We start from the raw sequence: 12,569 nt of genomic DNA, 5'->3' as shown, positions 1-12,569 counted from the left end.
CTCCAGAAAAATGAAAATGGAAATATATCAGTGACTAAATAGATGTTCAAAGCATCACACTTGGACGTTATGTTCCTTCAGTGCTCCATTGTGGTGACATTCAGGTGTGTATTGTCATTTACAATGCACTCAGGCATTCAGTGGATCATATGATGATGATCTGAATCTCATGACTTATAGTCCATGTGTCAGATGCTCCAGTCAACAGAGATTTTTTTTTAAGCAGAATGTCAGCTAGTGAGGGATGTCAAAATGTTCGAAAGGCTGTGTCACTGTTCCAGCCACATTAAACAGAAATATTTTCAGAGTTCCTGTGGCTTCTCTGCTGTCATCAGTCACCATCTACCTGTCGAGTGGCTGAGAACTTGAAGAAAGATGAGGACACAAAAAAAATGACATTTCCAAAGAATGTGGGACTAGCATAATTGCTCATGGCTGCATAAAGGGGATGATTTATTATTTTCAAATCATGTTTTACTACTGCATGATTTTACTATTGTACATTATTCTTTTTCTAAGACAATAGAGGCAAACTAAAAATGTTTAGACATTGAAATTTATGCACTGAAAATTCATTTTTAAAACTACTTGGAATAAGGATGAAGTATGTATGAGTAGTTTACCACTCCTGCATCTCCAAATATTGAGATATTTGTATTTGTGACTTTCTTTAGTTTAAAACAATTTCTCTTTGTCCTATCACTATCTAAGTGTGTAAAAAAGTTAATTTCCCTCCTGTTTACAATTACATTCAAACACTGGAAGGCCACAATGAGGTCTCCTCAGCTCCCTCAGCCAGTCTTCAGAGGAGGAGTGCACCAGTCCTCTAATCATCTTTGTGTCCTCCCTCTGGACCCTCTTCAAAAGCTCCACATCTTTCCTGAATTGTGGGCCCCAGACCTAGATACAGATACTCCCAATGAGGCCTCATGAGGGCAGAGTAGAAAGGGACAGTCCCCTCCCTCTCCCTGCAGGCCACCCTTCTGATGGAGCCCAGAATACTGTTGGCCTTCCCAGCTGCAAGTGCACACTGCTGGCTCACGTTAAGTTGTTTGCAGCTGTTGGATCTCCAGTGCTGTGAGATGTTAATAGCAGTGGATTCTCTAGTATCCCATTATCACTCCACAGCTTTACTCCTCTGCGATGCCTCTCTGATAGCCTGTTAGTAGCAGTGAGCATAGTGTATTACAGTGCAACATGGGAGAAATAAGCTAAAGGAAGTCAGACATTGTTTCAGGCAGACTGGTACATGGATGTGCAATAGTATGAGTCAGGGTTAATTTTCACCTCTTTCAGCTTCCACAGTGTGATATTGCTGAGGAGATAGATAGCAACTTTGCAGCTGATTTTGGTTAGTGTAAGGACCCAAATCCCAAGTACAGCCTTTTACAATTTGGATTGTGTTTCAAATCCTCCTACTAAACTGTGTAATGAATTTTTTTCTGAAACAAACTATGAAGCATTGATTTAAATGGTTCTAAAGTATTTTCATTTCTGTGGTGAATGAAAAACACTGCTTCAAAATCTGGTATATTGTACCAGGAATATGATCTGATGGAAGAAGCCTTGATCTGGTCATTTTATACACCATTATTTCAGAGAAATAGGGACCATCTCCTGGCATTTCCATATGGAGGAGCTGCTTTTTTTCAAAACAAAATCAAAATATTTATTTTTGCATTAATTACTAGAATGAAGTTGAGGCCTTTGTTCTTTGTCCTTCTCTTTCTCTTTCTCATCCTCTCTGTTGTCTTTTCTTTCCTGAAAGTAGAAACTGATCTAATAAATAATAAAATAACCTGTAGACCGGAAGATGGCCCTATGCATCCATAGTTCCTAATGAAATATTTGTAGTATTGCTTATTTCCTCTTAAAGTGCAAATTCATCCTGATCCCTGATATGATTCTACGCAGCATAAAAACATCCATCCTAAACAAGGAGGTTTTTATAGATACACTTTGTTTCTCTTATCTTCTTGTTGTTTGGTTCTATCAGTTATTATTGAGTTCCCCAAGGATGTAAACATATGACTTGAACAAATTTATTGCACTAAAAATGCATATTCCTTACTTATACATCCTCTCCATCTCTGAATAAACCTGCTGTTACTGATTGAGGTGACATGCATTGAGATTACCTCTTTCCCGACATTAAACAAAATCTACTATATAACATTTAAATGTTTTTTACCACAGCCTCATTCTGTATATTTTTTTTATTCTTGCTAGTTAAAATTGCAAAATGATATGGAACAGCAAGAAGAATAATATTCCAAAGCCTAGCAGAGGTGAATCAGCCAAATCTGAGGCTGAAATGACAAGCACATCCGTCACTGACATAAACCAGTTGCCAGGCCTCTCTATATGCAAGTCATTCAGTGAGATATCAAAATGTGGAAAATATAATACTCCTATCAACATTTCTTGTTGAATTAATGCCCAGGTGAGTTCTTCTGAAATGCTGTAGTTGTATTTTAGCAAAAACAAGAAGCAGTAAAGCATCATACTTATTAGGACCCAATTTGCCACAGTAGCAGCCAAGTGCTTCAGTCTCTCCCAGTGGCAATGGGGAGGGAGGACTGGGAATAAGGAAACTTAGATTAAATTCATAGTGCAGTGCACATTTAGAATTCAATATTGACAGCTCTAATTACACACACCTTTCCATCACAAGTTCATTAACTAAGAGGAAAGCAATAGAAACAGCAGTATCAACTTCTCATGGAAATAAATAAATAATTGCAGAGCCAAGCACTCCAGAGCTTCTGACCTTTCCCCTTCCTTTTTGACAAAGCCCTACGTATCATTCACTGCATTTTTATTTATTTTTCAAATTGGAAGGAAAGAAAAAGCTTAATGGATATTAATCCTTCATTCAAAATTTAACCTTGAAGTGTTACGATCATAGAGTATGAAGCACACTTAGAGTATTTGCCTTTCTGCTACTTTTTGGAAATGAGAAACCTCAACTACCCTTTAGGCTTCCTTTGAAACAAAAGATGAGAAAAAAACACCTTGAGAAGGCAAATATTTTAGGATGGGCTGAACTGTTTCAAGGAAGAAATTAGTTCTTTCCATGGGAAAAAGAGAGTATTTAGATGGCTAAATGCTGGATGAGATGAACCCTGCACCTTCTGAAGATATCACTGTGAACATAAGAAGTTCAATACTTAGCAAAAGATCAAAGGAAGATCTACCTGTATGTCATTATCTATACTCATGGCCTCTGTACAGTTGTGTGTATCAACCATGGGCCTGATGGAGGATGACTAATCAACTAATTTGAAAAGACATTTTCACTAGTATAGAAGTAACTTATCAGTATATCCCAAGTTAAGTAAGCGAGACAACCAATGCAGTCCAACTACAATTCATAAGTTACTGATAATGAGCATGGAGACTTTGTTGTATAAGGTTATAATTCCATCATATTTACATAAATTTTAGGTAAGACCAGATTTGCATTGTACCAACAAACACACTTTTTGTCTGTAATTACGTGTAGATAATTCTAAACTTCAGCTATCAGTGATGAACAAGAGCCCGCATACCATGCTCCTAAAAATCTTCATGACTGTCGGGAATATGGCTTGTCTTTCATGTCATTTTCACCACAGCAAAAACACAGAACCCACCGCCTGACAGTGCTCACATCCACTATTTGGTCTCCATAAATGTTCAACAAGCATCAGTGAATGTCAGTGGGTGCAATTTTTTCCAGATGGAGGAAATCAGTGACACATCTTTGCTTCATCTGTATTTCCATGTCAGATGTCATTTTGTGAGATTGCCCCTCTGCTGCCATCTTTTGCATTGCAGCAAAATGTAATGTAATATTGGTGGGAAGGTTCATCCTCTACTGCCATACTACCAACATCCACCAACATAATAAAATAGGGGGCATTACTTTTGGAGCAGCCCTCATACTTTGGTGACATTTGTGTGTGTATTCACATGAGCAGTCAGGTCCCAGCCAGTTCTCATGTAATAAATTATCTGTGATAAGGAAGTATGTCAGGAAACTGAAGGAAAGAGTCACCCACATATCCTTCTCACAGTCACATGAGACCATTGGTGAGGAGTTCAAATACAGCCGATGCACGCACAGTTTAAGACAAGTTAGGGCAAGGTTACCACATGAAGTAATCAATTCCTTGTTTGATTTTACATGTAAAAACCATGTATACTAATTATATATATACTAAATATATAAACATATAGTATAAATATATGTATACTTCATAAATATAATATTGGTGTATTCTAAAACTGCTATGGGTGAACTCTCCAGTTCTTCAAAATAATTTAACCACATTGATAACAGTAGGGCATAAACTCCTTAACTGCATTCATGGAAACTATGAAGTATATTCACTGTTCATTCCAGTGAACACTCTGAACTGGAAGGAAAACAAAAGGATCATCAAGTCCAACATCTGGTTCCACACTGAACTACCCAAAAATCAAATCACATTTTGGAATGTTGTCCAAATGCTTCTTGAACTCCTTCAGGTTTGGGGCTTTGACTGCTCTAGGGAGCCTGTTCCAGTGCCCAGCCACCCTTTTGATGAAGAATCTTTTCACTATCCCCAACTTGACTGAGAAGAGATCAGTGACTGCCCCTCCACTCCCTTCATGAGGACCTGTAGGCTGCCTTGAGGCCTTCCCTTAGTTTCCACCTCTCTGGGCTGAACAAACCACAGGACCTAAGAAGCTCCTAATACATCTTGCCCTCTAGACCTATCCTATTTTGGATGCTCTCTAATAGTTTTATGTCCTTCTTATACTGTGGTGCCCAAACCTGCACCCTGTCCTTGAAGTGAGGCTGCACAGTGCAGAGCAGAGCGTGACAATCCCTTCCCTCACTCACTGTCAGCACTGGGCCTGATGTACCCCAGGGCATGGTTGTCCCTTTTGGCTGCCAGGGCACACTGCTGACTCACATTCAACTTGCTTTCAGCCAGAACCCCCAGATCCCTTTCCAAGGTGCCGTTCTCCAGTCTCTTATCTCCCCAGGGTTGCCCCATTCCAGATGCAGAATCTGGCATTTTCTCTTGTTAAACTTCATGTGGTTGGTGATTGCTTAAGCCTTTAATTTGTCAAAATCTCTCTGCAAGGCCTGTCTGCCCTTGAGGGATTCTACAGCTCTTCTCAAGAATTACTTGCTTCTCTAGTACATGAGTTGATTTGAAAGATTTGTTTAGTAACACTCATAACATGAATAATGTTTTAAAAGGAGAAATATGAATCAATTCTTATTGAGATGCAAATCAGTATTTTTTTCCTACTGATAAGACATGAAAGGTATATGACATTTTTCTCTTTAAGCAAATGGAGAACTGTAGAACTTTGCAAGCTAGTAGAACTTTCTACCTTCAAAAACATTCAAGAGTTTGTTAAATCTTAAGAAAAAATAATCCTTCCATAGATATTATGAATATTTTTATTATGTATATGATTCAGATCCTCACAGCTAGTTGCAGGATTCAGTTGTTTCCATGCAGACTGCTGTAAAGACTACTACAGTTTTTGCTGTATCTCCTACTGACAATTTCTTTTTGTCCTCACTCCGGACATTATTCATTGCAAAGCACATTTTCTCAATAGGTGCATTAATGTTCTGACATGTCAGAAATTCTTCTGTTAAGATGATACTTAGGATGCTATTTTTTTATTAAAAAGATTGAGCATCACTCTTCTAGAAGAGTTCCATATTTTGTTTATCTGTCAGTCTTGATGTTATCTATCAGTCACAAAATACTTGACAAGGAGAGTTCAAACAAGTTTCATCAATTATTTTTCAAGTTAGGCCATTTAGAGTTATGTTTCTGACTTTGTGAATGGGGAGACAGACTAGAATAATATGAATCCATGGCTGAATATCTAGGAGACCAGAAGCTCTAAAATGTTCTAGTCATTAGAAAATGCTGGGGAAACACTGGACTCCTTCAAGGAATAGGCAATTGCCAGGATTATGTTTTCAGTCTTCTTCATAAGTGTGTGTATGGCAAGGTTATACTGTTACCTGTTTCCAGAAACAAAACAAAACAACATAATTTTTTTAATCAGTATAATGGAATCATAGAACCACGGAATAGTTTGAGATGGAAGGGACCTGAAAGACCATCTAGTTCCAACCCCCTGTCATTGGCCGGGACATCTTGCACAAACCATGTTGCCCAAAGCCCCATCTAACCTGGCCTTTGAGAGATGGGGCATGCACAACTTCTCTGGGCAACCTCATCCATTGCCTCACCACTTTCATAGTAAATAATTTCTTCCTAATGTCTAATCAAAATGTAATCTTTTGTAGTTTGAAACTACTACCCCTTATCCTATCACTGCACTCCCTGATAGAGTCCTCATCTTTCATGAAGGCCCCCTTTAAGTACTTGAAGGCTTCTATAACGTCTCCCTGAAGCCTTTTCTTCTCCATGCTAAACACCAGCTCTCTCAGCCTGTCTTCACAGGAGAGGTGCTACAGCCCTCTGAGCATCCTTATGGTTCTCCTTTGGACTTGATGCAACAGGTGTCTTTCTTATGTCAGGGGCCCCAGAACTGAATGGAATATTCTAGGGGGGGTCTTAGTTAGCACTGCAGTACCAGTTGGTGTTTCTCATATGAAAATACTAGACCTCATTTTATTTTTCAAAGTGAATAAGTACAGCAGGTCTCAAAAACCATCTTGTTCCTCTAGCTGAAATCTGGTAAAGAAAGTCCCTAAATATTATCTATACAGCCTATCCAAGATTATGCAGAATGTGAGAAATTGCTAGTTATGGTTTAACTGAACACGTTGGTTTTACCATTTTGAGCTGCCTCCTCTTCCAAACTATATAGTATTATCATATTACATTCAGATTTTCTTTTAAGGAAGCATTTGAAATGACTGCTTTTGAATGAAGCCTTTTTAATTTTTCTTCTTCATTTTCTAGAATAGAAAATTCAAAACAGATCTGAAAGTTTGTGTGAAGGAAGTAGTGTGGTTTTTAAAAATAATTTTTTTCTTATTTATACATAATTTGACTTTTAAAGTGGTAAGCTTAAGTGTGGGCAAGTTCTTGATTCAAAACTACAGCAGCTTTGCATTTATTCCCAGGCTAGATTTTGTTTCAGTAAATCTTTGCATGGTTTCTGTACACTTTCATAATTACATCAGTAAAGCCTCTAAAAGCCATTTCCTCTTTTAAATATGCAAAATTTATCAGTGATTAGTAAACATCTGTTACCAGGTCTGTTGTAGAATATTGTCTCTTCATCAAGCTAGAAGTATTGCATTAAATCTGTTCCAATAGGCCAAAAGATTAAAGGTATGAGAACTTTAAAAAAAAGATTTTTAGCTTTCTTGTTTAGAGCTTCTTTTATCATGTTATACAATTGCTCCTCAGCAGATCAAATCTTCAAATGTTTAAACTGGTATATTATTATGATGACAAATGCAAGCAGGAGATTCCTCTAATCTTTCAGTAACAGTGGAGTGATATTTTTCCTTCCTGTACAAAAAATTTTTTGAAGTGAGAAAGCAAAGGAATGCTACGGATCCTGTATTAGCAGTATCTGATGAAGTGTATTCTCCATGCCACAGAATGTCCCTACCATCAGAACAGAGCTACTGAGACTGTAAGCATTTTATGAGAAGTGAGTGTCTGAGCTAAGCACACAGACATGTTTGTAAAACACATTTTCATAAGCTTTCCATGAAGGAGCCAAAGACCTCAAGAAGAATGTAAGACTAGAAAAGTGAACTCATATTGACTTCTCCAGTGATGCAGCCCAGCTGTAAATTTTGATCAACACAATCACTGAAACAGGCTTATAGTTGTTTAACAGTAAACCTAGTCCCCATGATTCCTGCATTTCAAGTTTTGAAGTGAACCATATGTTGATAAATGCTCAGATTGTTAGAGTCTTTCTAGCATAACAGAGACTGCATCTGTATCTGGTTTCATTTTACTCTAGAGATGAACTTGTGTCCCAATTTAGTTAAGCATTAAAGCAGTCTTACATTTTTTTAAAGCATTTTGTTGAACTTAAGCTATTAATTCAAAATTAAAATTCTCATCTGCCATGCATTTTCCCCCTGGAGGCCCTAATGAAGTTAGGGTTATATTGCCAGGCTGGAGATTTCATAGGAATGAATTGCAACATCATCACCCCAAACTTCTGAATGAGCTGTTGCGACAAATCTTTAAAGATTTTACCAGGGCCTGTAGAACAAGGAGTAATGATTTTTAAATAAAAGGGAGTAGATTCAGAATAGACATAAGGAAAAAATTATTGTGAGGATGGAGAGACACCCGAACAGGTTGCTCAGAGAAGTTGTGTATGTCTCCTCTCTGGAAGTGTTCAAGGCCAGGTTGAATGGTGCTTTGAGACCTAATCTAGATGTACCCTGTCCATAGCAGAAGAGTTTGAACCAGATGATTTTTAAGATCCCTTCCAACCCAAATGATGTAATGATTCTATGATTCTCTGGCCACAGAATGTCCTGTTAGTAGATCCCATATTTACTTAGCAGGCCTATGCAAATTCAATCCCTGCATAGAAGCCAGTATTGTTCTGTCTGGAAAAAGGTGATTGCTCCTGAAAATTCCAATACAATATTGGTATTTTGAGTTCCATTTCTATTACCTACTAAACACATGAACATTGTAATTTTAATTTCTGTCTTTCAAATACCGTGAGTTTACTTCTTTTAGCATCATATATGTAATTATTTTACACTTCAAGGTTATGTGTTCAAGAGGTCACAAATGTAACTCAGTTACCTATACTTACCTTGTCCTTCATTTTAAAGTCAAATTACTCTCACTGACCGCAATTCCACCTGCTGTTTTCTTTGAGGCTAAACACATAAAATTATGTATATTTCAATTGAATATAATTTTCCTCACTAATCTTTTAAATCCCATGTGAAGTAGAAATGTGGTTTTTTTTTTCAAGTGTAAAAATGATGAACACGGGTTGATTTACTTTGGCTTCATCTGTAATGTCTTCATAATGCATTCTAGGGAGCTAATTTGATCTCTGTATTGAGAGGTGGTGACTGAATCATGTCTAAACCTTTTGCTGGGTACAGACCATTAGAGTTCTCCTTTCCAAGGAAACTAGCTGATTCATTCACAACTGAATCACTGAAGATGTAGAAGATAATATCAACTGTAGAGGAAAGATTACCTAGGATTCTAAATCAACAAAGGGAGACGGTACTTGTCAGTGAAATTTTAGCTCTGAAGATTTCTGATACTTGGCACTATCATTTATGCACCATTTTGTATCTAAGTACCTTAGGATGTAAACTGTGTATGTTTAAGCTATGTTTATCTACCCTGTTTGGAGTGCCTAAACCTCTAGATTTCTGGAGTATCTCCACGGTTCACATTAATAACAACTGGCATACATCTAAGCATGTGTGTTAGTAACTGAGTTAAGTGAAAGACAAGGAGCTAATTTAGCACTTAGAAAACCCCAATAAAACTTGTGTTGAATTTGTCAGGTAATTATTTAAACAAAATCACAAGTTTTGCGTAAAACAGATTGGGAGACATTTAAATTTAAGTCTTTGTAGAACATAAGGAATTTCACAGATAAAATGTTTAAGTCTTCTAGATTTCAGTTTTGAGTTCATTTACCTAAGTCAGTTAAGTGGATGTAATAAAGAAGGAAAGGGAATCACTATCTGCCTTGTCTTTCAGGAGAAAACGGTGTCTTATCTACCTAATTTAAGTGTCGGGTTTGTATCTGAGAAGACTGAGCAGTCCAGACTCAAGAAACCATATGTCCGCAAAAGACCAGAAGCTAAGACCTACCTGGACCTTTTCTGTTCTGGAGTCTCTAACTTTTTGTCTGCCCGTTTTACCTATTCACCAGGATCATTTTATACAAGTCTTTTTCAGATTCCAACTTTGGTACTCTACTGTGTATTTCCATTGTTGTAACACAGCTATCAAATATATCTATGTCTACATACCATTTCAATAATTCATTTCTTTTCTGGTATCATTGCTTTAAGTGTTCTTCAAACAAAATAAGAGGTTACTGACTTTCTTATGTTTGTGCATACTCACAGCACACGGACAGTAACACAAAAACTCTGTGGTCTGTTTGGAATGTAAAAATGAACCAACCTTGTATTATTCAACTGGTCTGTAAAAAAAAAACAGTCACAATTGGATATTTTTGGTTAGGATCTTATGGCTATTAATCAATTTTTCATTTTATAAACTTCATCTTAACATAACAGTTATAGATTTCATTATTCAATTTTAATTATCTGTAGCTTAGAAACAGATTTTGATATTTAATTTATCTTTACTAAAATTCCAGATTTATGGATCTATGAATTAAAATAAGAGTATTTCCTTTATATATAAATATAACCATATATAACACACTTACATATGCTCATGCAAACACAGGCTTATCTGATTCAATTTCAGCCAGATTTGATTTCTCCTTCATTCTGATAATGTTATAACCTTCTCTTATTAGCACATCATGAACCCTTTGCCTCTAGTATATGAGCTTTTCTTGAGGTCATGGCAGGTCATACACTTCCCTCAAAATTTGTGATTATGAAAGCACCTGCCATGTAACAGAGATATGTTGTAACAGAGAAACTACCATAACCCACTGAGAAAGGTCGCCAACACCAAGATTTCTCTTGTGTCAAGATCAGAGTCCCTGAGTACTCTAATAGCAGTCACCTGGCTTGGCTTTCATGGTGCCTGGCAGAGCACATAACAGAAATAATTAACTACAATGACAGAGACTCCTCTTATGTGCTATCACTTTGGGCGTTCAGACTGAGAAGTACCAATATGTTTTTCAGTTTGTATTTATCTATAACGACACTCTGTCTGAAATAAGCAGTATGAGATTTTTCAGCTTCCCGTTAAAGATAATTTTTGACCAATTACATTTAAAAAAAATAGGAAAAAAAAGAATGAAATACCACTAAATGTAAATTCTAACTAGTATTCATCATAAGGTATGTTGTATATGTGAATGCCGTTTTACTTTCTGTCTTCAGTTAAAGGAATAGTTTTATATAGTGAATTGTGCTATTTCTCTATAGCATTTCCAGGTGCAAATGAAGATAAAGGTAGTTAATTAGGTATAAGTGTATTTTCATCAAGGCTTAAGTATCAGTAAGATGATTTTTTCCTTTTTTTTTCCCTTCTTTTACTAATCACAGATTTCAAGTGGCATTCTTTCTGAGCTTTATCCCACTAAAAAGGATTTTAGCATGGATTCTGAGCAAAAGCCGAGGTGTTAATAGAAAATAGCCCTCTGAAAAATGTTGTGAAGGTTGAAAATAAGTTCTTTATCAATTCCATACAATCCATCTGCATTGGTCAGAATTTGGATGAGAAATCTAGAAGAAAAAAATATATTAAATTGACTATTACATTGTATGCACAAGTAATGCTTTTTCTTTGTTTGATTGGTTGTTTTTATAGAACAGTAAAAACATTTTAGTAGAAGTAAACCTTTTAATCAGATCTAAAAATATTTTTCCATGATTTTTTTATTCTCTAATGAGTTGAAGACACTTTTCCAAACAGTTATTAAGCTGTTCTTTCAATCTTTGCCATATTTAAATGGAAATACATTGTACCTACTTAAGTCTATCATGTTTACTCACTGGAATTTTTTCATTCCTTACTTTGCAATTATATTCCTCTTCAGGGGAGGAAATTTTTAACGCTATTTAGCAGGAGTATTGGTGCACTGGTGTTGAATAGCTGCCATAGTCTACACCACAGGTATTTGCATTTTAAAGCTGAGTAAAATGAACAAGATTATGAATATAGTCACTTTAATTTTTGCATGTCTGTGTTTTTGTGTGGTTAGTGAAAACTGATGAAAGGTTCCTTAAGTTGCTAGGTTTTCTTTTGTCTGCTTGCTTGCTTTTTAAGAGGAGAATTTTTAAAAAATAAAGAAAAACAATGATGCAAAACACTATGGAAAGTGAAGGAAGGGAGGCTGGAACTAATGTTTAGGTAGAACACTGATGTGTCATCCACTGATGCTAAAGAGACTGACCAGCCTAGGTCCCCATCTTTCTCATCTGAAAATTAAAACTGTTTCTGGGCTTTTTAGTCACACAGAAGCTTATGTTTCTTGTAGATATGCTAATAGCACAAAAAGGTGATAAGTGCACATCATTCAGGATGTCTAAGAAGAACAACTTCGAGAGCTAAAGGTAATAAATATGTCAGTTACTGAAAATAGGTCTTGCTTACATTTTGCTGTTATTCCATTCTGCCAATTCAGCTTTGAGTTCTACATCACTATGAACAATATGTTGTGTTCGAGTTGGGAATATGCACATATACTTCACAATAAAGCATAGACACTTTATCTGGTTATTTCTATAATGGGTAGGCTCTGGCATTCAATCTGTAGTCTTTGGCAGTATAAAACTGTCATATGGTAGTATGACCCAGTTTGTGTGATTTTATTGTACTCTATTCCTACAGAAACATTCTGAAATTTTGACTCTGACTTAAGGAAATCACAACATTTAGGGTGTTTTTTTGGACTGATTGGAATTGGTAATTCAG

The 12,569-nt window shown here is 36.4% G+C and overlaps 1 long non-coding RNA gene across 3 annotated transcripts in view; it reads left to right on the top strand.

Moving 5' to 3' along the window:
• Nucleotides 1-12,234, top strand: part of LOC110386958 — a 225,482-nt gene extending 213,248 nt beyond the window's left edge. For all 3 annotated transcript variants that reach the window (XR_002432353.1, XR_002432344.1, XR_002432343.1), the window contains one exon: nucleotides 9,696-12,234. This is a non-coding gene — a long non-coding RNA (uncharacterized LOC110386958). The remainder of the gene's footprint in view (nucleotides 1-9,695) is intronic.

Source organism: Numida meleagris, chromosome 1 (genome assembly GCF_002078875.1).
Source record: "Numida meleagris isolate 19003 breed g44 Domestic line chromosome 1, NumMel1.0, whole genome shotgun sequence".
In the NCBI taxonomy this organism is placed as follows: domain Eukaryota; kingdom Metazoa; phylum Chordata; class Aves; order Galliformes; family Numididae; genus Numida; species Numida meleagris.
The sequence above is the reverse complement of the archived record's forward strand: the minus strand, read 5'-3'. Positions and strand labels throughout refer to the sequence as shown.